Source organism: Zingiber officinale, chromosome 6A (genome assembly GCF_018446385.1).
Source record: "Zingiber officinale cultivar Zhangliang chromosome 6A, Zo_v1.1, whole genome shotgun sequence".
In the NCBI taxonomy this organism is placed as follows: Eukaryota; Viridiplantae; Streptophyta; class Magnoliopsida; order Zingiberales; family Zingiberaceae; genus Zingiber; species Zingiber officinale.
Window position 1 is genome coordinate 115,217,520 of NC_055997.1, and position 2,806 is coordinate 115,220,325.

General features: G+C 43.4%; 1 long non-coding RNA gene across 1 annotated transcript; it reads right to left on the reverse strand.

Moving 5' to 3' along the window:
- Window positions 1-248: 248 nt before the first annotated feature.
- LOC121994331 lies at window positions 249-722 on the reverse strand. Its single transcript, XR_006115682.1, has 3 exons — window positions 664-722; window positions 397-515; window positions 249-309 (listed from the first exon to the last, which is right to left on the reverse strand). It is a non-coding gene; the product is annotated as an uncharacterized LOC121994331 (long non-coding RNA).
- Window positions 723-2,806: the final 2,084 nt, after the last annotated feature.

The following is a 2,806-nucleotide window of genomic DNA, read 5'->3' on the forward strand; positions in this document are numbered from 1 at the left end:
AAATCCTAGTCCTAACCTCAGTAAGCATGGTATGTCACTCTAGAAACTAAGATACTCATGGTAACAAGATAATCATGGCAACAAATCACGAGATATAAGCACGGATACATCACAGGTGACAAACCTAACATGCTATGGATATCAAACAGTGACATACCAAAGGCAAACATGTTCATTGCATGTAGTTATAAAATACTATGCATATCCAATGACAATATCATAAAAGATAAGTCAAGAGGTACCCGCCTTCATACGCATGTCGTATCAACCGTCCTCAATAAGTCCAAGAGATCGCATCCAACTCAAATCCTTCACATCAATTTAATCCAAGAACACATAAACTAAGTCTATAATCCATTAGATTAGACTACACATTTATCAATGCTAACCACTCACCAGAATTGATGGCTCCACCAATGAGGTATAGCTGGTATAACTCTCTGCCAGCGTAGATGAAATCACTGTCCCTCCCAAATCTGAGGACTCTACAGTTGCCTCGCGACCGAAACATCCTCCTGTCGATAACAGTGGTCAACACTAAGAGAAATTACTGCCCAACCAAACCATAAACTCTAAATTAGCAATCCCACACCCAATCATCACAATACTGAGATGAGATGCACAATCACAACTGAAATCCAGCAGTAAAATAATCTCCCTTACCACTTCAACCACTGCTAGGGCACAAAGTATGGGAGATCGGGAGAGGGCTCGGCTGTGCCGTGAGGTGTCGGGCGGTGCTAAGCGGCTACGGCACAGGCGCTAGGGCACGACTGTTGTGCTCCCAAATCGCACCAGAAGAAGGAAATCAGTGTCGGCGCTAGAGCACAGGGGAGGCCGGCAGTGAGGATGGGGCGTCGCTGTGAGGATATGGCGTCGCTGGCGATCCGGTGGAGACAAATCTGAACTAGGTCTCCTCTCCTAAATTCGGTGGACAGCCGTGGAAGAAAACAAGATCTGCGTCGGCGGTGCAGTGCTCAGCGAAGAAGAAAGGCTGAAGAGAAGATGGCCGGTGGCTCGGTGTAGAGAGGAGAGGAAGAGGAGTGGCATCGGGAAAATCACAGCGTCGGCAGGGAGGAAGAGGGGCGCGCGGCGTCGCATCGGATCTCGTCGCTGGCAGCAGAGGGTGCGGGCGTGCGCACGAGGGAGAAGAGAAGAGGATCGGGGCTTGTACTCGGGGATGAGGAGGGACCTTGGCGGCGACGGCGTCGGTTTGAGGAAGAGCAGTTAGGGCATGACGTCGGGGAAACTCGGGAGAGAAGAAAACGCAAGGAGATGAAAAACGAAAAAGAAATCAGAAAAAGAATAAAAGAAAAAGAATTAGAAAAGGAAAAGAAAATAAACTTTTCCTCACATAAATGCGTAGCCTAAACAAGCTTTTTCGGACCCCGTTTTTATCCCTGTTAACTCGTCCATACGAGCTCTGAAAAATTCCCAAAAAATTTCCAAAAAATTCCGGAAAATTCCCTTATCATTATTCGCCATTTTTCCGGTATTTTACACATTGTGATGTTGATTGGTTGAACGTGAGGTGATTCGATTTCTTTCTAGGATATTCTTGCTTCGGTTGGTGATGTTGATGAATTTCTGCAAGAGTTTTTGGGACGTTAAGGATAGTTTTGTGTTTTGTCCTTCTTCTTGATAGTTTAGGCTTCCAGATTTAGAACGTGAAGGCTTCTGCAGGATTTGATGATATTGCATTCTTACCTCCCTTATAGTTTTGGATTGGTTGTTGGGGATTAAGTCTTGATTAGGATGTTTTTGCTTCTCCCTGTCGATTTTGCAATTTTTGAATAGGGTTTGGTGATTGAAACTTCAGGAAGTGAATTCTGTTTTGCCTTGTGTTGAAATCCTAAGAAGAGGTTTTGAATCGACTTCACATGTTGTTGTTATTTCTTCAAGTTTGCAATGAAGTTCTAGACATGAATGGGTAGAAATGAATTGATATCAAATGGAATCAATGCTTTGCTTTGTTTCATTGGATAGATTTGTAGATTTATGGAGGACTTATTTGGATATTTACTTGATTAATTCATTATCCATGTTAGTTGATTAGTTATGTTACACGATTAGTCGTGAGTGGTTATTTGCATGAATTATGTAGGGTTGATTCATGGCGTGTTGCAGATGATATAATGGCTTGGTTCAATTAGGGTTTTCTGATTAAATTGGGTTTAGGTAACAAGTTGAGGTATGAGGGGTTTTGGTTGTAATCATATGATTTGTTGCAGGACACTGCTACGAGCCAAGTGTTCCGAAGTGGAGACAGCCTAGCACGATCGACAAGTAAAGGCAGGTACTTCTTGCTGTGTTTCTTTTAGTACTTTGACTTTGGCGCATAAACTATTTTGGATAAGAAATTATTTTTACCTTGACTCCACTCTTATTTTCCTGTGCTTGATACTTCCATGCGATCTTTAAGAAATTCGTTTCCATATCTATACAGTCTCTTGTTGTTGTCCATGATCAATAGCAGATACTAGATACCATGTTTGTATGCTTTGACTGTTGTTTATTATGTATCATATTGAGCATGCTGGTTTCATGTAGCATACCTAATTTTTGCTTATATTTGTATGATGATTGTTGCATTTGGCGCACCATGTCATGGCATGCATGTCAATGACCAAGTCTCCCTTGCGGTCGAGAGAGTCGTTGACCAGGGCCGCACCCTTGGCCACTCGAGAGAGTGGTAGCTAGAGTTGATGTCGCTTGTCCTGTCATGCCGCACTCGGCCACTCATGGGTAGTGGTAGCTGGAGTTACGAGCAACAGGGACCCCCCGTCGTAGATGTAGCTAGTTAGCT